Source organism: Podarcis liolepis, assembly GCF_965112155.1.
Source record: "Podarcis liolepis genome assembly, chromosome: 11".
Taxonomy (NCBI): domain Eukaryota; kingdom Metazoa; phylum Chordata; class Lepidosauria; order Squamata; family Lacertidae; genus Podarcis; species Podarcis liolepis.
Genome location: NC_139565.1, coordinates 19805836 through 19828183, shown reverse-complemented (window position 1 = coordinate 19828183; position 22348 = coordinate 19805836). Strand labels below are relative to the sequence as shown.

Genomic DNA, 22348 nt, shown 5'->3' with positions numbered 1-22348 from the left:
AATAATTAAGACTGAAGTTTTTGCTGTACACTAATGAGTTCATATATCACTGATTCAAAGAGCTGTTAAAATAAAAATTAAAGACTTCTACAGGAGTGTGTGTAAGATGCAAAACTCTTCTCTCTCCCCCTCTTTGAGATTACCGTGGATAAATAAATACAAATTCCAGCCAGATTTTCTCTATGCTTATTTTATGACAGTGGGATGTGGCTGTTTGCTCTGTTTATCACCAACAGGCACATTGTATATGGAAGATTCCACCAACGGTGTCTCCGAAAAAATTTACACAACCCTTGGGAAGACAGGCAATCACCAGTGTTGAAGCAATGATTATTCAACATTAACTTCGTTGGACTGGTAATGTTTGGATGCCTAATTATCATCTTCCAACGCAACTACTCTATTCCAAACTTAAAAATGGAAAGATGTAATGCTTTCCACAAGAGGTATAAAGACTCTCTCAAGGCAAATCTTTTTTTAAAAAAACCACCAACAATTGGGAAACACTGGCCTGAGAGTGCTCCAATTGAAGAACAGCCTTTACCAAAGGTGTCATGGACTTTGAAGACCCTCAAACTCAGGACAAAGGGGAGAAACGTGCTAAGAGGAAGGCACATTTGGCAAACCCTCACTGTGATCAATTCCCACCCAGAAACCTATGTCCCCACAGTAGAAGTATGTGTGGATCCAGAATTGGCCTCCACAGTCACTTATGGACTCACTGTTAATCAGGTCCTCCCTTGAAGAGGGCGGTGTTGCGGTGAGACCTGGCAACCAAACCCTGTGTTGTGGGTGGGTATGATTGGTTAGCCACAACACTCAGTTGGTAGGTCCCTTGATGCAGGGTTTAATCAGGCTAATGGGATGCAGGATAAATGGATCGAGGGACCTATATATACCTACGCACGTGACCCAGAGCTTCTTCTTTTGGCTTGTGCATTGGAACACCCGCCCACCTCTCCCTATTTTTAGGGCTTGTGCACTTGACCTTGCTATGCTGTCGTGTGTTATTGGGACAGGGGCACAGCAGGAATTTCCCCCACTTGGCTGATTGGCTGTTGCCATTTGGGTTTCGCCTGCTGCGTAGCAAATCGTCACAACTTGTAAGGTTGTGGATAGGCTCTGGTTCAGGTGATAGGGATGGGAGAACATACTCGCCATCCCTATGTGAAGGGTATTCCGTTAAAGGAATCCAGGGACTCAATGGTTTGGTCAACCCCTGTGAGGGGGTTGTGCCTGTGCCTGAGTCCAGAGGGGCATTTGGGTGGTGGAGATAGCCTGTTCCTGGCTTTCCGCTTATCCAGTTGTTCACCCTAGGCTGACCTATGCCGGTGCCCTGGGTCAGCGCTGCCTGCAACGGTGCAGGGAGCTAGTTGAACCAGAGCCTATGCAACCACTCACTTGCTGTAATCAATAAAGTTGTGCCCTAAATTCTGCCAAAAACCAAACCAAAATTTGAGTCTCGTTTGAATTTATTTAAGGGGGAGGTTTAAAGGTCTGAACACACAAAGACCATGTTCATGGAAGACAATCTTCCTCGGCTACAAGTGATCGCCAAAGAAGAAGATATATGAATATAAACAGCCATAGCCTGTGGGGTGAGGTGAACTTGCGCTCCTTATACCAGTGTTGCCACAGTTTTTTGGGGGACAGGGTTGGGACAGGGTAGTGGTGTGCAGGTACATTAGTGGCAGTGAGCATGGATTGCATCTGACAGTGTATCTGCACACTCTCTCGTCTCCTTGTGACCTTTCTGCTGTGATGTGTGTTCCATGATTTGCATTCAATGAATGACAATAGAACCCTAATGAAAACAGACAAATAAAACAAATAGGATTCTATTCATTCCTCCCCCCCCCCAGGCAATTGTTCTTTGCGGAAACAAATTAAGTAAATAGGATTAATTTGTTTTTGTTTTTATTTTTTAATTCATTCACACCTCTATCAGAAAAGGTTACATTCTTTTGTTTACCATTAGGGATAACAAAATGGATTCTCAGTTGTAGCTCCTGTATAATGGAATTCATGATCTATGTAGGCCCAAATGAGCTCAGGCCTTCAAAATTATAGGAAGAACTATAAATGTAAAATATTTTTCATTAAGGAATGATTGCAATAATTTTATGAGCTCACTATGGCGTTTAATGAGACCTGTTCACCCCAATTTCCAGCACCAGCTGCATATAATAATTATCTCTTCATTGGGTATTTCAGTCATATTTTATGTTTGTTGCACTATTTTGAGCTGGGCTATTTTATGCTTTGTAAAATACTCTGACCACTTAATTGATAAGGAATTTATCAAACTAAATTGAAAATATGATATATCCTGGAAGGAGATACTGGATATACATATATATGTATGTACAGTGGTACCTCGGGTTACATACGCTTCAGGTTACATACGCTTCAGGTTATAGACTCTGCTAACCCAGAAATAGTGCTTTAGGATGAGAACAGAAATTGTGCTCCAGCAGCGCGGCAGCAGTGGGAGGCCCCGTTAGCTAAAGTGGTGCTTCAGCTTAAGAACAGTTTCAGGTTAAGTACAGACCTCCAGAACGAATTAAGTATTTAACCCGAGGTACCACTGTATATAATAAATGGATTAGTTCTTTCTTGTTTGTTTGTTTGTTTGTTTTTACAAATGCTACTCAAAACACTATTTGCCTTTTTTTTCTGCCCTTTGAGGAATGGCATTTTACTGGGGATTTACTTAATTTGATTACCCAAATGTGTTTGATCATTATACTTGAAAATGATCTTTCTCTTTGAAATCACATTATAAATTAGTCTTACAACAGCCTAGGGCACTATGATATTGTTCTCAACACATTTGAAACTGACTTTACCTTACACAGTCCTTTATGATGGAAATTCCCTCACTGTCTGACCTTTCATACGTCATCAGTGTAGAAGCTATCATGTGAATTTCTTCTCACATGTCCATATTGATATTTCTAAAGGATGATGAACAAAATTTCTTCAGTCTGTCATGAACTATATTAAGACTACAGTGGTGCCTCGCAAGACGAAAAGAATCCGTTCTGTGATTCTCTTCGTCTAGCGGTTTTTTCGTCTTGCGAAGCAAGCCCATTGACGGATTAGCGGATTAGCGCTATTAGCGCTATTAGCGGCTTTTAGCAGCTTTTAGCAGCTTATCTGCTGATCAGATCAGCTGATAAGCGGCTTAGCGGCTTAGAAAAAGGGGGGGGGAGGAAAAAAACCCCGCAGGAACTCGCAAGGCATTGTCGTCTTGCGAAGCAAGCCCATAGGAAATTCGTTTTGCGAAGCACCTCCAAAACGGAAAACTCTTTCGTCTAGCGAGTTTTCCATCTTGCGAGGCATTCGTCTTGCGGGGCACCACTGTACATAGTAATGCACTCATAGGAAAGGATCCCTGAATAGGGAATTGGAAGATTGCTGTAATATGATATTTTAGTATCACTGTTGAATTGTCCTAAAAACTAAACAGAAACAAGGTTAGGTCCAAATATACTAAGCAAAAATTCTTCACATATAGAGCTGATTCACATATAACAAACCACACATTGCCACGCAGACAAACAAACCATGGCTTCTTTCTCCAAAGCTTGGTTTGCTTCCCAGCTGCTCTTGCTTCGGGCCTCTGTAGTTTCCTGAACATCTGTCAGCCAAAACATAGGTAAGGATGGTTGCTGGGTTCACATGTAATGTCAAGCCATAGCCATAGGTAAAGCAAACCAAGGTTCATAAGCCAAAAACAAACCATGGTTTCAGATCATGGTTTGTTGGAAGTAAACAAACCAGAGTTAAGCAACTGGGCAAGGTTCACACATAATACTAAACTATGGATTGTAATATGTTTCTCTCATTCCCCGTTCCTGGTTCTTGGATATAAAGGTCTGCATCTGCATGTACCACTCATCAAAAGGATAAGCACTTCGCATGTTCAAAAATACTATACTTCATTCTGGAGAGACTTGAAGTAATATTTAAAACTGGCAACGTTCATGGAAGAAAAGGATGAATGGAACTCTTAGAGACTGTAAGTCTCATTAAAACACCACGCTCCCCGGTTTTGTAGAGCTACAATAATTCACTCTTCTTACATGGACTGTAACTCAGCACCAAAATTACAGCAGGCTGATTCAATATGACCTTACAATCTATTATCAGCACAGACTAATATATTTTCTGCAGCAGAGATTGGCTTTAGGTAGCCATAATTACTAAATTTAAATGATTACTGTTGCCAGGGAGCATAGCTAGGAAGCGTGTTTTGTATTTGGTTTGGGAGTGTTTTCTTTTGTTCTTTTATCCATTTCTTTTTTATTAGAATACAAAACAATAAAGAAGTTAGAACCAAAACACCAGTCAGGGAAAAACCTATAGATTGACTTTAGCTGCAGCTAATTCCACTGACTTCCTTCTTATAATAATAATAATAATAATAATAATAATAATAATAATAATAATAATAATAATTTATTATTTATACCCCGCCCATCTGGCTGGGTTTCCCCAGCCACTCTGGGCGGCTTCCAAAAGAATATTAAAATACTGTGATACATCAAACATTAAAAGCTTCCCTAAACAGGGCTGCCTTCAGATGTCTTCTAAAAGTCTGGTAGTTGTTTTTCTCTTTGAGATCTGGTGGGAGGGCGTTCCACAGGGAGGGCACCACTACCGAGAAGGCCCTCTGCCTGGTTCCCTGTAACTTGGCTTCTCGCAGTGAGGGAACTGCCAGAAGGCCCTCGGTGCTGGACCTCAGTGTCCGGGTAGAACGATGGAGGTGGAGACGCTCCTTCAGGTATACTGGACCGAGGCCGTTTAGGGCTTTAAAGGTCAGCACCAACACTTTGAACTGTGCTCGGAAATGTACTGGGAGCCAATGTAGGTCTTTCAAGACCGGTGTTATATGGTCTCGGCGGCCGCTCCCAGTCACCAGTCTGGCTGCTGCATTCTGGATTAGTTGTAGTTTCCGGGTCACCTTCAAAGGTAGCCCCACGTAGAGCGCATTGCAGTAGTCCAAGCGGGAGATAACCAGAGCATGCACCACTCTGGCGAGGCAGATTTCTTAGTAGAAATTGGAGTATTAATCAGGAATCCTGTTTCCCTAAGGGGGAAAATAACACAGAATGACTATGAGAAAGAAGCAGCTTGACACTATTGTTCACAAGTAACCCTCCATGTGTCCATATTTTCCAGGGACAGTCCCAGATTTACAGAACCCATTCCAGTTTATGACTTGATCCTGGAATGTCCTGCTTTTCCTTGAGACGTTCTTATTTTCATTAGAGAAATGTTGGAGGGTATGGTAGCCCCACTTGGATGGGCCACAGCTGGGTAAAGGTTTTCTTGTGGATATTTACCGTATTTTTCGCTCTATAGGACGCACTTTTCCCCCTCCAAAAATGAAGGGGAAATGTGTGTGCATCCTATGGAGTGAATGCAGGTTTCGCTGAAGCCTGGAGAGCGAGAGGGGTCGGTGCGTACCAACCCCTCTCACTCTCCAGGCTTCAGGAAGCTATCCGCAAGCCTTCGGAGCGTGGCGGGAGTGTTGGCGGGAGCGCGGTGGGAGTTCCCGCCGCGCTCCGAAGGCTTGCGGATAGCAGCCTGCAGCCTGAAGCCTGGGGAGCACAGTGCCAACTCCCGTTGATCTCTCCAGGCTTCAGGGAGCTATCCGCAAACCTTCAGAGCGCTCCCCCAGCCCGCAAGCTCCGGGAGCACGGCAAGGCTGCACACAACCTTGCCGCTGCTCCTGGACCTGTTCTGGGGGCTGGAGTTGGGGGAAGCTCAGGCTTCCCCCGCCCCAGCCCAGCGGCTAAAAATGAAACCAAGACAGTGAGCGGGATCCATCCCACTTGCTGTCTTGGCTTCTGTCAAAGCCGCGCGCTGCCTCTCCCGCCTGGAGAGGTTGTGTGTGGCTAAAGAGGAAGCCAAGATAGCCAGCGGGATGGATTTTTTTTTCCTTTATCCCCCCCCCTAAAAACTAGGTGCGCCCTATAGTCTGGTGCGCCCTATGGAGCGAAAAATACGGTAGTTGATTCTATTACCCCGCAAGTATCTTGAAAAAACAGGACATCCTGTTTTCTTGCATGAGAGCATGGCACGATCCCACATGGTTTCACACCAAGATCTCACCTCGAAAAAGTGCTTCCCCCCTAAAAAAGCCCATAATCTCACATGAGCCATGTCACTCAAGGCACTGGCAGAAACTCAAGATGTTGGAGGGTATGGACTCTTAACTTCGCTCTCAGAAAGTTCTGTAAAAAAGGCAAAACAAAAAACCCTGTTTCTTTCTGCTCAAGTTGTATACTGTTTTGTTTTTTCATTGTAAATCATTACCAGTATTTCTTTTCTCTGGACACCATCTGCATTACTCAAGTGCTTCTGCTACCACAAACTCTGGCCTCCCTCTGAATTAAATGAGTGCCTCTTGTAGCTGAAAGACCTACATTGGCTCCCTGTACATTTCCAAGCACAATTTAAAGTGTCGGTCCTGACCTTTAAAGACCTAAACGGCCTCGGCTGAGTATACCTGAAGGAGCGTCTCCACCCCCATCGTTCAGCCCGGACACTGAGATCCAGCGCCGAGGGCCTTCTGGCAGTTCCCTCACTGCGAGAAGTGAGGTTACAGGGAACCAGGCAGAGGGCCTTCTCGGTAGTGGCGCCCACCCTGTGGAACGCACTCCCATCAGATGTTAAGGAAATAAACAACTGTCTGAAGGCAGCCCTGTTTAGGGAAGTTTTAAATGTTTGATGTTTTGCAGTGGTACCTTGGGTTACAGATGCTTCAGGTTACAGACTCTGCTAACCCAGAAATAGTACCTCAGGTTAAGAACTTTGCTTCAGGATGAGAACAGAAATCACCCGGTGGCGGCACACCGGCAGCGGGAGGCCTCATTAGCTAAAGTTGTACCTCACGTTAAGGACAGTTTCAGGTTAAGAATGGACTTCCAGAACAAATTAAGTTCTTAACCCAAAGTACCACTGTATTGTGTTTTTAATGTTCTGTTGGGAGCCACCCAGAGTGGTTGGGGAAACCCAGCCAGATGGACGGGGTATTAAATTATTAATATATTATTATTATTATTATTATTATTATTATTATTATTATTATTATTATTATTAGAGCTCCCACAAGATGGCCACCAGCTTGGATAGTTTTAAAATAGGATTAGCCAAATTCATAGAGGATAAGGCTTTCAATGGCTGCTAAACTCAATGGCTATGCTCTGCCTCCACTGTCAAAGGCCCTGAACAGCACTTGCTAGGAATCCTAAGTGAGGAGAATGTTGTTGCTTTCCTGTCCTATGGTGACTGTAGGAACAGGGCGCTGAACCAGATGGGTCCCTGATGTGATCCAGGAGGGGGGCTCCTCTGTTTTTGAAAATGGCCGGTAAACCCTTTCCAGTGACCGCAAGTTGGCTAGATCCTGCTTATAGTTCTAGCCATACTCCAGTGTTAGTACATTCATTAAAGCTGGCAACTTTACGAAAGTGCATAATGTTTCTTTAAAGAAAGCTCACCCCAGTCTTAAAGTGATTTTATTTTATTTTGACAGATGCTTAGAACCAAGAACAATGTTTACACACCAAAAAATAAATTTTAAAAAATCAACATACTTTTATGTAATGAATTTAGGTTGTGGTAATTCACATAGGTTGAGCCTGAGATTCAGTGGGGAATAAACATAAGTGAATGTCAAGTGTAGGATTTTCTTTATCCGTCTTTTGGATGACGCTTTCATGTGCATAAAAAAGAGCAAAGTAATCAAAAGAATTTGTTTCCAGAGAGAATTATGAGGATGCTTACATACTTCAAGGAGATATGTATTAAAATGTTGATTGGATGTGACAACTAACTGAAATAATGAAAAAAAATCTCTCACACAAGTAGAATTATGCATCCTATGACTTGCAAAGCTCTCTGATATGTTTTCTATTTTTTCTTTCATTGCACAATGGACCATTGAGGATCGACGAGCAGTGCTGCTTTTCTAGGGACGACCTGAAAAATATCACAGAAAACAAAACTGACATGCCTCACTAGTTTCTTGTTTCTGCAGGATCCCTTTTCAGTTACCCCAGTTGTTAGGATTCATACTTGTGCACATGTAGACATCACCTTGCCAACAAAGGGCCATATAGTTAAAGCTATGGTTTTCCCAGTAGTGATGTATGGAAGTGAGAGCTGGACCATAAAGAAGGCTAATCGCCGAAGAATTGATGCTTTTGAATTATGCTGCTGGAGGAGACTCTTGAGAGTCCCATGGACTGCAAGAAGGTCAAACCGATCCATTGTGAAGGAAATCAGCCCTGAGTGCTCACTGGGAGGACAGATTGTGAAGCTGAGGCTCCAATACTTTGGTCACCTCATGAGAAGAGAAGACTCCCTGGAAAAGACCCTGATGTTGGGAAAGACTGAGGGCACAAGGAGAAGGGGACAACAGAGGACGAGATGGTTGGACAGTGTTCTCGAAGCTACCAGCATGAGTTTGACCAAACTGCGGGAGGCAGTGGAAGACAGGAGTGCCTGGTGTGCTCTGGTCCATGGGGTCACAAAGAGTCGGACACGATTATACAACTAAACAACAACAACAAGGGCAGGAATGGCTGACAAGGCATGCCTGCAGGATAATAACTGAGAAGGCCTGTGTTTAATAGCCACCATTGGCGGCAGAGTAGCCTGTTGGTATCAGTGGGCTTCACCACAAGCTGCTAACCAGTCAGCAGCCACGTGAATGCAGACTGTTGACTGAGCAGTCATAGAATCGTAGAATTGTAGAATGAGGGACCCTGAGGGCAGTGCCAGATTTACGTATAAACTAAACAAGCTATAGGTTAGGGCCCCACTCTCTTGGGAGCCCCCCCCCCCAAAATAAAGGAAAATATTTTGGATGTACATTTCCAAAATATAAGATAAAAAACAAATAAAATAAAACCTACATACAGCAACAGTGGTTTTTTTTTTACTTTTCTTTTTTATTGGTTTTCACATATTACTTTACAACAACAACAACAACAACAACAACAACAACAACAACAATTTATTATTTATACCCCACCCATCTGGCTGGGCTTCCCCAGCCACTCTGGGCGGCTTCCAAAAGAATATTAAAATACTATAATACAGGGACTTCTGGGTTGACGCGATTTGGAAATGGCGGATTCCCTCCGAGCTGCGGAGGGAATCGGCTCCACTGAGGATGGGTCTTAGCCGCGCCGGCGACGCGGGGACCCTTAAAAACCGCAGGCGCGGAAGCCTGCGGACTGAAGACTCGGCGGGTGCCTTAAGCGCCCCCCCTGATTCGCGAAGAGCCTTTTTAAAGGCTGCGGAGGGGATACGGGGGTGGCGTGGCACTGTGAGTCGATCGCTACCTCGGTGGAGAGAAGCCGCGAGCCATGACCAGAGAGCGCTGACTTCCTTCCTTGTAAATCTGGACTGAAAGAACTCCCCGTGAGTAAAACGGATTGGGACTTTTAAAAATTTTACCTTGAATTGGAGACGACCGGGGGGTGTGCTAAAAGGAAGTCCGCACCCCCCCCCCTTGCAGAAGATCTAAGCAAGGACATAAGAGCTAAGCTGGAGAGCCTACCCTTGGTGGGGTGAGTTAAAAAGAACACTAACTTCCAAGATTTAGCTAAAGGAAATTTTGTGCCGGAGAGTGGAGTTTTGGAAACTTTCTTTTTGTTTTAAACAACCCCCCCCCCCCGGGCCCGGGAGTGTCCTGTTTTGGTGCCTGTGTAAGAGCTGTGGAGTTTGACAGCTGTCAAAGCTGTCAAACGGGCAGTTTAAAGTGGAAAAATTGCTATTTAAGATCCCTCTGGATGTTATAACTGAACTAAAATTGCTGGAAACAAAGTAATAACAACAAGTTAAAGGACTGTTGGAGAAAAGACTAATAAGTAACCAGATTCCCCCTAGGGGGAACTCTGTGAAACTACAATGGCTACAATGGCTGTGGATGGAAAGTTACTAGCTGAAATTGAAAGGATGTTTCAATTGGTGGGAACCCTACAAGAGCAGAGCTTGGTCATGAACAAACAACTTACGACTATGACCTTGGGAACAGGCAACTCTGCTGTTTGTATTGAGGACCTGAATGTGAAAGAATCTACAGCTGAATGGGAAACAATATCTACAGAGGCCGAAGAGACTAAACAAGAAAAAGAGAAAGTAACCTCGGGAAGTAACAACCAAAAGCTGACACCTGTGAAATACAAGCAAGGAGACTTTGGGATATCTACCACAAGTCTGCGAAAGACGCAGAAGAAGAAGGAAGAGGCCCTGGGACATTATGGAATCCAGGAACTTAAAATAAAGAAATTTGATTGGGGCCTCTGTTTGGATTTTGATTTTGAAGATACAGGCTTTGTGGAAATTATCCAGCAGTTGCTGTCAAATCTCCTGGTGGGAAGAGAATATACTTTGATGGTGAAATAACTTCTTCCAGATTTGACGACTGACATAAAGGACCACCAACAAGACCGGCGGAGAGGGACTGAAAGAGACTTGAAAGCCTCGGATGTCAGGAACCCAGGCTGAGAATTTCGATTCGGGATTTGTATTGGGGAAGGGACAAAAACCGGGGATGGGAGGGAGGGAAGAGGAGACTCTTAAAAAACTCTTAAGACTTTTAGGTTTGGTTAATATGACTTTTAATTAAGATAAAATGAAAAATCGATGGGAGACAACTTAAGTCCAACTTAGGAAAATAACTTTTTTACTATAAAAGAGGTAATAAGACGAATAAGATGGTTAAGAGGAGAAATACCAACCTGCTGATATAACTTTGGGAATTGGGATGCTAGAGGGGGGGTGGGGGGAAGTCTCGGAACAAGGCTATGGAACGAGGATTTGCTGAATTTATACATGTTTTTTGTCCTGTGTTATTTTTGTGTGGGTGTTGTGTTTATAAAAGTGGAAAACCCAATAAACATTTTATAAAATAAAATAAAATACTATAATACATCAAACATTAAAAGCTTCCCGAAACAGGGCTGCCTTCAGATGTCTTCTAAAAGCCTGGTAGTTGTGTTGTTGTTCTCTTTGACATCTGGTGGGAGGGTGTTCCACAGGGAAGGCGCCACTACCGAGAAGGCCCTCTGCCTGGTTCCCTGTAACTTGGCTTCTCGCAGTGAGGGAACTGCCAGAAGGCCCTCTTTGGTATACAGATATACCAAAGCCAACACCATTTCCTCCACATCCCCCCATACATTTACCGTACATTTCTATTTCCTCAATCCATCATATTATTCTTTTCTCCTTCCTCCCACTTCCCTCCGCCCCCACTCGATTTCCTCCACATTATACAATTTACAATAATCTTTGCATTCTACAACCTTCTCAAATCATCTATATATTCTTATTATCTTTCCTTACTAATTTTTCTTCCATCCAGTACTTCACATTTTAATCTAGGCATATTAGCATATCTTTTTTTGAGCAATATTTTGCCATATATTCATCAAAACATTTCCACTCCTTTTTTAATTTTTGATTCGACTGATTTCTTATTATAGCAGTTAATTTTGCCAAAATTAAATATTCATTTAGTTTACAAATCCATTCCTCCTTTGTGGGTATAGTTTGTGACTTCCACCTAGCAGCAATCACTATTCTAGCAGCTGTACTTGCAAATAATCTGTTCCATGAGTCTCTTCGTCTAGCGGTTTTTTCGTCTTGCGAAGCAACCCTATTAGCGGCTTAGCAGATTAGCGCTATTAGCGGTTTAGCGGATTAGCGGCTATTAAAGGCTTAGCGGCTAAAAGGCTAAAAGGCTAAAAGGCTATTAGCGGCTTAGCGGCTTAGAAAAAGGGGGGAAGCGAAAAAAAATCGGAACACTCGCAAGACATTGTTGTCTTGCGAAGCAAGCCCATAGGGAAATTTGTCTTGCGAAGCAGCTCAAAAACGGAAAACCCTTTCGTCCAGCGGGTTTTCCGTCTTGCGAGGCATTCGTCTTGCGGGGCACCACTGTAGAAAAATTGCAACAGTGTTTTGTATTGTCTAGGCTCCTATGATGTAAGGCATGGGCCCTGCCTGCTAGCCTGCTCCCTAAAATATCACCGGTTTGCTCATTTCTATATATAGGGTGCCTACATAAAATACGTATTTTATGGAAAAAATACATGTTTTGTTATGTGCAAATGGCTTTAGATACCTATTAGGTTCATGAATTACCTTACAGCATATATTCAACACAAAAAACAGTGGCAATTTGTTGTTGACAAAGAACAGCTGGACATATAAAGGGCCCCATTACCTTCACATTACATGTAGCTTAGGGCCTCATCAAACCTAAATCTGGCCCTGCCCGAGGGTCATTCAGACCAGCTCCCTGCAATGCAGGAATCACAACTGAATCATCCATGACAGATGGCCATCCAACCTCTGCTTAAATACCTCCAAGGAAGGAGAGTCCTACATCTAACAGCTCTTGCTCTTAGAAAGTTCTTCCGGATGTTTATCTGGAATCTCCTCTCTCTCCTGCCTCTGCGAACACCTTATGCTTGTCTCTGGCAAGGACTGCCCTTCTATTCCCTCCTTTTGGCTGGTTCCACTCCATCTGGTTCTGCTCCATCTGTCAACACTTATACAAGTTTTCTTGTATAATCATCTTCTTGGACACATGTTGAAGGCCACTGCCTCCAAATGACTCCTGGTGCAGGACACTGATTCCAACCCCAGTTCAAATTAAGCCCCCATTCTAAGTAAAAAAAGTGGCAAGAAACAATAGTGGTATAATAGAAAGTTACTCATTATACAAGCATCCTCATTACTTCCAATATAATGTTTGTTTTGACACTTTGATTTGTGAGACATTTTCATGCTTTGCACAATAGTAGGTTCTAATTACTTGCTTTTCTGTGTGGGAGGTGCACATTAAAAAGAGATTTGCTTCAGTTGGAGAAGAGAGGTTAACCATCTCAGGCTCAGCTGAGAAGATGAGCTACATTTAATTTTATATATAGCGCCTTTTTAATTTGGTGCAAGACATTTGCATTCTCTCTGTTTCCTTTTCTCTGCACTGAAGTGTGAGTAAGAACAAACCATTGCTTCAGTTCAGGCTTCTTGAGTCTCCAGTTACAAAGCATTATAATGAAGTTCAAGATCTTCTCCCTCCCCATCCATGATCCCCAAAGTGAGTACTGAAAAGCTCTTACTGGACAGGCACATCCTTTTAACCATGAAAAAGATGTTTGGCATGTATGTGGGTGTCAGGGAACTGCCATCAGTGCCGGAGGGAGAGAGCAAAATCCAGAGGGATTCCAGAGAGCATCCCGGGAGTGGGAGAGGCAGCCCATCTTCTGGGGAAGAGAATCAGCGTAGCACCAGTGGAGAAGGGGGGCAGATGGGGGAAGCGGCGAGGCGGTCCCATGACTCCTTGCTGGGGACCAGCGGGGAGAGTAGAGGTCCTCCGCTGCCTACGCCCTCCTTGCGCAGAAGGCTTTTGCGCAGAGAGAGTAGGAGGAGACTAGGCGTCAAAGAGCTTCTTTGCTGGAAGAAGTTTAAGAAACGCCCACTGACGGATTCTGCCAGCGATTGAGACAGCCACGGTAGAGTGGCTGTCCGGACAGAAAAGGTTCACTCAGGCAACCCAGCCAGGTGTTTGCACCGGCTTACGCACGAGCAACCCCTAGAACCATTACAGTGGGAAAATAAACAAAATAGTTTAGGGATGGAAGCCCATCACATTTAAAGTCTGCAACCCTGATGTTGGGCATTGCCATTTGAGGGCCATACTATAAAAGATATGGGACATCAGTGATCAAAACTTTTCTGTTTTTAATTGAAATCAGACACAGGCAGCTCCAATTTTGTCAAAGGCTAGCTGTCGGGGACGTGGCTGAATCAAACGCCTGGGATAAGTCTGACTCTGGAGATGAAGGAATGCCAGTACAGAGAGAGCCAGAGTTCAACTCTGGAGACAAGGGAATGCAGTCACAGACAGAGCAGAGTAGTTCGGCCCCCGTCATCAAGAGTTTCCAGACTCGGATAGAGTAGCAGACTAGGAAAGCCGGCAGGCAGAAGGAGGGGAGGAGATAGATGGTATTGAGGGAGTTGCTATGCAACCAGGAGGAAGGCAGCGTTTAGAGGGCTCTTTGTTTAAGAGTGGGGGGGGGTTCACCCACCTTCTCCCTGAACCAGAAGAGCTGAAAGGGTTAAAATGCAACAGAAGTACAAGAGAGGAAGGACGGGACTTTGGCACCCTTCGTGCTGCAAAAGGGACGGGGACTCAGAGTGACCAACTCGTAGCAAAGAGCGGCAAGCTCGGAGCCACTCTCTGGGTGTTAATTGTAAATAAACGTACCATAAAACTGCCAGAGACTTCATTAATTCTTATCGGAGCTTGCTTGCCTGCCTAAGATCATTACACTAGCCCTTTCTCCCATGAAAATTTCCTAGTGTAACCCATCCTGCCCCGACAGCCGTCCAACTTCTATGTCCTCTCCTGGCTACAACACACTGATTTCTTCCACGTGTTGTGTACCTTGACCCTATATCTCCACCTAAAGTAGAAGGCAAGGCATTCATGGCTCTTGTCTTGCTCCATCACCTGATGTGCAGCAGTGCTCACCACGGCATGTCCTGAAAGGAGTGTCTAGTGGGAGGAGCAGAGGGATGGACAACCATTCTTCTGTAGAGGACATTCCCTTGGGGGCAGGCCATGGGGTCACATGCTAGTATCAGGTGGGAACAAGGCCCGTTGTGCACGGGGCCAAAGCCTGGAGTCGGTGGAGCCAAACTTTCTGTGTTTTACCTTCGCTGTTGTAGGCAGTATTCATCGGGATTCTAGTTGCTGCAAATGACAAGTGGTGAAAGTGCTGCGGAGAAGCTTTGGGGCTTCCCTTAGGCATCTTGTTGGGCCTGATCCAGCAGGCTGTTTTTGTGTTTTTTCCCCCTGTTATTCTGTTTCTCTCTGCTCCACCAGCATCGTCCACCAAGTTAAAGTGCATTGTACACAAAACTTACTGAAGTATTTTGGCACCTATGGAAGAATATCCCACAATGCTTTCTCTCTGGGAATAAAAATAATAAAATAATAATAATGAGGCATGAAACAATTGATTATTTGTTCTAATGGTAGGGCCTACTCTGCCTGATGGTAGGGCCAATTCTGAGGCACAATTGGGCTGCCATACATCTGGGATTTCCCATACATATCCAGGCTTCATCCGTTGGAAAAAAGCTCAACAACTTTTGTGTCTGGCAACCCACTACTGACATAATGTGAAAAACCACATTATTAATATGTGGTAAGAACCCAAGCAGAGGTTCTTTGGGTTTACTAGCATCAACCATCCCCCCAAACTTGTGCGATATTTGCCTGGAGAGCATGGTCTTCTCACATAATGGTTGCAGATGCCTCATATTATTCCTGTAGTGCAGGAAGGAGAGAAAAAATCAGTGTTTAGAATAATATGAGAAGACTCCTTAAGAGAAAGACTCTAGACCTCCACTCAGAGACATTGGTCCCTGATGTTTTCTAAACCCTTTCCTTGATTATAATGCTTTTTTTATATAAAAAAGGAAAGGAAAGATAAAAGGGAAAAGAGAGCTATAACCTGCAGCATTTTCACAAGAAAATAATAGAGCCAGAACTGGGATTTGAGGAGGAGAAGCACCCCTGTGGTGGACTTCTTTGTTTCTCCTCAGTTTCTTACTCCTGCCACTCAGTGCTCAGTGCCATTTTTCAGTAATCAACAGTAGCACAAAATTGACAGGAAACATAACTGGCAGTGACAAGACTTCCCCTTCTGCTTTGCAGAGTCTTTGTTTTGTGTTAGCTGAGACCATCCCTGGACACCCTGGGTAGGAAAACTGCTGAAAAAGTTGACTTGAAATCTCTTTTAAACCTGGGTTTCAACTATGTATGCTCTCCGCAGAAAGAATGTGAGTCCTGTGGGAACTGGAAAGAGCTTTTCTTTTTCTTGCTACAGAACTGCAGGCCAGAAACATTTTCTATATTTCCAGATGCAAAGTAGGAAAAGATCCCTTATGCTTCTAGCTGCCCTCATCCATGCCTGACAACCTACACTTTGTCAAAATACCTTCTTCCAGAGACAAGTATTATTGGCACAGCAGCCATAACTTCTTTTGCATCTGGTCTCCTAGTTCCTGATATGCCCTGGTTTGCTGATTTCCCTGAGCCAGAGATGGGACTAATTTCCTGTGGCTTCTGTGCAGGGAAGGAACAGGTTGAATAGCTGTAAAGGAAGGTCTTCTGCTACCCATAGCTATTGGTAGTTCCCTGTTTGGTACCTCTGCCTATCTAGTTTTATTTATTTGGCCCACCTTCTTATGGACCTTCCAATCTGGCAGTGGCAGCACCCACGGAGGGCAGCTGTATCCTGTCCACAGATATATATCTCATCCAGGACCTTCTCAAACCTGACAATGTCTCTGGTCTTAGTCACTCTTGAGAGAGTACAGTGGTACCTCGGGTTACATATGCTTCACGTTACAGACTCTGCTAACCCAGAAATAGTACCTCAGGTTAAGAACTTTGCTTCAGGATGAGAACAGAAATCGTGCTCCTGCGGCGTGGCAGCAGCAGGAGGCCCCATTAGCTAAAGTGGTGCTTCAGGTTAAGAACAGTTTCAGCTTAAGAACGGACCTCTGGAACGAATTAAGTACTTAACCCGAGGTACCACTGTATTATTATTATTATTTATTGAATTTATATACCACCCTATACCTGGAGGTCTCAGGGCAAGTCACAGAAAAGATCACAATGTATAAAATCAAAATAGAAGCAATAACCCAGTAACACCCTCCCCCAAAGAGCCACATTTTAAAAGGGTATAAAATGTCAATCAGGTCAACCAAAGGCCTGGTTAAAAAGGAAGGTTTTTGCCCGGCGCCTAAAGGTGAATAATGAAGGTGCCAGGCGAACTTCCCTGGGGAGAGCATTCCACAGACAGGTAGCCACTGCAGAGAAGGCCTGTTGTTGTGTGCCTCCCTCCGGAGCTCTCGAGGAGAAGGCACACGAAGGAGGACCTCAGAAGATGATCTCAGCATCCGGGTAGGTTCATATGGAAAGAGGCGGTCGTTGAGGTATTGTGGTCCTGAGCCATTTAAGGCTTTATAGGTCAAAACCAGCACTTTGAGTTGGGCATGGAAACTAATTGGAAGCCAGCACAGTTGGACCAGGATCGGTGTAATATGCTCAAACCGTCTTTCTCCGGTGAGCAACCTGGCTGCTGAATTCTGCACTAGCTGAAGTTTCTGAACTGTCTTCAGTGGCAGCTCTACGTATAACACACATTATACACATACATAACAGCCTCGTGATATTGCCTCCCGCAACATGGTATGCGTGAGATTGTTAATCTTAGGGTCATGGGTTTGAACCCCATGTTGGGCAAACAATTCTTGCACTGCAGGGGGTTGGATTCGATGTCCCTTGTGGTTCCTTCTAACTCTACAATTCTATGATTCTGTGTTAGTTGTTTAGTATGCAACGTTGGATATGCATATTTTAACACACATCAGTGACCAGGCAGAAGAAAGTAAATAGTGGTATAAGCAAAAAAAGGGGAACTTTTGGCTAGATTCCTGTGCCACCAAGTCTAACAGTAACAACAACAATAATTTTATTATTTATACCCCGCCCATCTGGCTGGGTTGCCCCAGCCACTCTAGGCAGCTTCCAACACATAATAAAACATAATACAGTGGTGCCTCGCAAGACAAAATTAATCCGTTCCGCGAGTCTCTTTGTCTAGTGGTTTTTTCGTCTTGTGAAGCAACCCTATTAGCGGCTTAGCGGATTAGCGCTATTAGCGGTTTAGCGGCTATTAAAGGCTTAGCGGCTATTAAAGGCTTAGCGGATTAGCGGCTAAAAGGCTATTAGCGGCTTAGCGGCTTAGAAAAAGGGGGGGAGCGGAAAAAAAATCGGAACACTCGCAAGACGTTTTCGTCTTGCAAAGCAAGCCCATAGGGAAAATCGTCTTGCGAAGCAGCTAAAAAACAGAAAACCCTTTCGTCTAGCGGGTTTTTCGTCTTGCGAGGCATTCGTCTTGTGGGGCACCACTGTATAACATCAAACATTAAAAACTTCTTGATACAGGATTGTCTTCAGATGTCTTCTAAAAGTTGTGAAGTTCTTTATCTCCTTGACATCTTATGGGAAGTGAAGGAAGGTCTTATGGGAAGTGAAGGAAGGGGGATTCTCTTACTGTAAAAATCTTGAAAACTTTTCAAAATTCAATAAATAATTAAAAAAGAATGGTATCAGGATTTAAACCTGAATGCCAAAGGCAATCCAATACTATCCTGTTTTGTATTCTCTCTCTCTCTCTCTCTCTCTCTCTCTCTCTCTCTCTCACACACACACACACACACACACACACACACACACACACACGCACACCACCACCACCACCACCAACAACAACAACAACTCTCTAGTGTTCATTTTCATTTTTCAATCACACACCACCAGCAGCCAATGGGATCCACATTTCTTCTCCCAGTTCTGCAGTTGACGTCAAGTTCCACCATCAACGGGGGGGGGGGGCTGTGGGGTCTGGAGGAATATAGATACACAATAAACATGATCCTGCTATGTTCCACGCATAGCCTATCCACGACTCCACTCCATTTTATCTCCACCAGTGGAATGTACAGTACCACATTTTTTCATGGTGTCAAAGGATTTTCATGAAACCGTGAAGCTTCTCAACCACTGAATCTCAAGTACAGAATCAAGTACCTTTAAAAAAAACCACATAAATGGCAATTTCAGTGTTACACAGTGAGGATTAGACAATGCTAACTACACAAATCAGAAGAGGAATATTAAACGCATGTTGATGACTATCCTTCTTTCTTGAATATCTTACAGTTGTAATAACTTTACTTAATGCCAGTGTTGACCGTGTGATGAGTGGCAAATACTGGATTATTTTATTATATTCCCTGTCCAAAACATTTTTTGAAAACACAGTCTAATTGCCCTGAATTCTTAGAAGTCTTTCCCCTTGAGAACTGGTATTCTAATAAATTTCTTGCAAAGTAGCAAACTCCTTCCTGCAAATTGCTTCCTCTCTTGTTCTTTGGGCACTTCATGCTTCCAAATTATTTGATCCCAAGAGGCACTGGCAGTTGTTGTGAATACTCCTTGATGTTCTCACTGTTTTGTAAAACGAATTGCAATTTCTCTTTAATCTCTCAATCAAAAAAGGCTCTTTCATTTAGCTCTATTCCTGATTCATTAAACGCATTTGAAATCTGTGGGACTATTTGAAAAGCTATAGAGAGGCAGAACGATCAATGTTCCAAATACTCATTCTTTTGAATTTGGAAAGACATATTTTCCCACACAAAGTCTTCACGTTTGTGAATGTTCTCTCTCTTTTTAAAAAGCTGCCACTGCCATTGTTTCTTCTACCCGCTGCTTCATAGAGGATATGTGGATCTTTCTACGAAGGAATAAAAAAGTCATAATTAGGAAATTATATTGAAGACGTAGCAGATTCAGCTTGTACAGCTATGTTGCTATGTCCCTATCTGCTCCAAAATGCCCAAAGATGAGGGGCCACTCGACACTGTCAAAAATAGTCACAAAGTTCTATCCCTTTTGGACTTGTGTGTAGCCTGTAGAAGAATTAAACAAAAAAGAGAGTTTTGAGCTTTGTTCCAATTACTTACATTTATGAATTCACAAACAGCCATTTTAAATTGTATCCTGTATTTCATATATACAGGAAGCTACCAGTCTCTCCCAACCCCAGTCCTGTACTTACACCTGGAAACAGCTAGTGATGTCATAGTGTGGTTAAGATGATGCGGAAATGACTTAATACATTCTTATGATGTTAACATCCCAATCTTCTCTACATCACAAAGGATCTGCGCTTTGATCATAAGAGTCTAGTCTTCAAATCAATTGGAGTACTGTGCTTGTTAATTAAAGGAGCTGGTGAACTTTTCTTTATTTCAGTGGGTCTAAATCAGCTTGTTGTTGAAATACTCTGGTTTATGAATGACAGCTGCCGAGCCACTTGTAAGATGGGTCTATATTTATAGTTTATGTCTACCATAAATGTGGTTGTACTGTTTCTCTGAGAGACGGGGGAGGGGAGAGGGAGGGAGGGAGACACAGAGAGATTTCACACAGTTAATAATTGAAATTGAGATCTTAAGTCTGGAACTATTTCCTAAGAAATGCTACTACCCAGTTTCCTAGCGTGCATGCTCTATTTAATCTCTAGTCTGAAAGCTTGTCAAAACTAATTACATCCAGAACTACAAGGCACAAGAGGTCAGCGAATTGGTAGGGCCTCCAAGAAACTACAAGGATAAATTATTTACAAAAGAGGTTTACAGTAGAAAATTGAAATTAATTCCTTGGCAACAGAAGGTTGGGGAGGGGCTAGGGTGAGACACCGACACATAGCACTTAGAAGAATGAAGGCAGCATTTTTATTCTTTTAGCAAATTGGTATCACTGCATCATGGCATGTGCAAGAATCCAGATCAATCTGTTAAGGATCGAGTTTGGCAAGAATGGGGACCCTGAACCAGGAGCAAAGCTTTTTTGTTTTTTTAAGATAGTTTTATTTGGTTTTACAAGATCAATCACACAAATTAACATTCTTAGAAACATTGCAAATAAAACAAGATTCCTAGGACTTCCCTCCTCGCCTCCATGGATTCCTTAAAAATCTGTATCAACTGCATATTATAATTCATCCAAATTTCAGTTCTCCATTGTTTCCAACGTCTTTGTAACATTGCAGGAGTCATTTAAAGCCTGCCAAAGAGTTGAGGTGTTTACAGCGATCTTGTAAGTACAATCTATATTTGCCCCAATCTCTATTGAACTTCCGATCTTCCTGATTTCTGATTTTCCTGGTCAATCTTGCCATCTCTCCGTAATCTAATAGTTTCACCTGCCAGTCTGCCCCCAGGTGCAAAGTTTAGTGCAGTGCTGTGCCACAAATTTTCCCTGTGGTGTATTCCTTTCCCCCCAACCATTCTCCAGTGAGAAAAGCAATCACATTGGAGAAATTTCAAAAGGGAGAGAAAATCTCAGAGAAATTCTTATAGGTGGGGTGCAGGGAGTTTGACGCACCTTTCCCTACTTTCAACGGGGCTAAGGAGTGCTTGTAGATATCCTTTCATTCTACAAACTTATCTCCAGTGGTCTGTCCACTTCAGTCTCCTTGGGTGCCCATGTTTCCTGGAGACCCCATGATGACCTCAGCTGGGTTTTCTTGCAAGCTAAGATGGGGACACTGTGTGTCCGACAGGCTTTCATCATCATCATTTTTAAAAAAGTGAAATATTTTTACTTTTAAAGAAATGAATGTGGATTTTTTTAATAAATTTTGTTTTGCTGTTGTTAAGGTAAGAGAAACAGAACTGGTGAGTGCACTAGTCTCAGGCTAGCTTCCCCAATGTCATGTGCTTCAGTCAAAGCTTAGAGGAAGACACCAACAGGCAATTTTTCTCATGAGGTCCTTTTCAGATGTGGAAGCAGGAAGCAGGGAAAGCTGCAGAAAACAGGAGTGATGTGTAATGGAAAAGCAGCATAAAAATAGAAACCTCTTTCTTTATTTTAGACAATAGTTTTTGTTAGTTTTCAATTGCAATAATCCAATGGTAGCCTCATTATAATAATGCCAAATTATAATACAATTACTAATCCCAATCATTCAGATGCCAAATTATGTAATTTAGGTGGCTTCCCGTTTGCTAGAATTGATGGTTTGATGATTTACAGTGGTACCTCGGGTTAAGAACTTAATTCGTTCTGGAGGTCCATTCTTAACCTGAAACTGTTCTTAACCTGAGGTACCACTTTAGCTAGTGGGGCCTCCTGCTGCCACCGTGCCATCGCTGTGCGATTTCTGTCCTCATCCTGAAGCAAAGTTCTTAACCCGAGGTACTATTTCTGGGTTAGTGGAGTCTGTAACCTGAAGCGTCTGTAACCTGAAGCATCTGTAACCCGAGGTGCCACTGTACTTTGTTTCTGCATTGCAAGATCTTATTCATCTCAATTACATTCCTTTCAAAATAACCGTCCCTTATTCAACAACTGCAATATTAAAAAACAGAAACCTCTTTTGTGGGGAAAGGACCAATTTCAGAAAATTAGTTTTACAGCATTCTTAGCAAATAGCAAACTGATTTTGTTGTTGGCACCCGTGTGTCACAATGGAGTATGTTGCCCGGGGGTCAGTGGTGGAGGAAGCTGCTCGGGCACCTGGGGTGGCATGGCCAGGAGCGGGGCACACCACAGGGCCTCCAGAGTCTGCCTGCCTCCTCCCACTCAGCCGCCCTACAGCTGGGGGTGAGGCAGCGGGCAGGCCGTTTTGGCAGCACAAAGTCTGTGCATGCCCAAACTACCACG

General features: G+C 43.4%; 1 long non-coding RNA gene across 2 annotated transcripts; it reads right to left on the bottom strand.

Moving 5' to 3' along the window:
• Positions 1 to 18070: 18070 nt before the first annotated feature.
• Positions 18071 to 20041, bottom strand: LOC310688328. 2 transcript variants are annotated; one of them, XR_014516849.1, is made up of 3 exons: positions 19642 to 19849; positions 18428 to 19412; positions 18071 to 18133 (listed from the first exon to the last, which is right to left on the bottom strand). It is a non-coding gene; the product is annotated as an uncharacterized lncRNA (long non-coding RNA). The 2 variants fall into 2 exon arrangements; XR_014516848.1 differs by lacking the exon at positions 18071 to 18133 and having other exon boundaries at positions 18863 to 19412; positions 19642 to 20041.
• Positions 20042 to 22348: the final 2307 nt, after the last annotated feature.